Below are 561 nucleotides of genomic sequence, written 5' to 3' on the forward strand. Positions count from 1 at the left end.
AAAAAGAGAGAGATGAAGAGAGAGAGAGAGAGAGAGAGAGAAGGAGAGAGGAGAAGAAGAAAGAGAGAGAGATGAGAGAGGGGAGAGAAGAGAGATGAGGAGAGGAGAGAGGGAGAGAGAGGGAGAGAGAGAGGCAGAGGAGAAAAAAGAGAGAGAGAGAGGGAAGCATAGAAAGTGAGAGATGAGAGAAAGCCCAGAGAGGAGTAGAGAGAGAGAGAGAGAACAGAGCAGAACAGAACAGCATGTCTCTGATTGTCAATGTTCCATCTCAGAACACATGACAACATAAAACTTCTATCGTAAGGTGAGTACACGTTCTATTGATTCACACACCTGTTATTAGATATTACATTTCTAATTCATGTTTTTTATATGACATAAATGTTTAATTAACATGTATTTACATACTGTAAATATTTCCTTATTACATACTTGACTCATTTAGGTTTATCCTATGGATAAAAGTTGTCCGTTTTGGCTAGATATGTGTGTGTGGTTAGTTATTAGACGTTGTGTAAAACCCAGAGTCATGTAGCAGATTAGGGCGTAGTTGTAGAACCA

The sequence above is a fragment of the Salvelinus sp. IW2-2015 genome, linkage group LG6.2 (assembly GCF_002910315.2).
Source record: "Salvelinus sp. IW2-2015 linkage group LG6.2, ASM291031v2, whole genome shotgun sequence".
In the NCBI taxonomy this organism is placed as follows: domain Eukaryota; kingdom Metazoa; phylum Chordata; class Actinopteri; order Salmoniformes; family Salmonidae; genus Salvelinus; species Salvelinus sp. IW2-2015.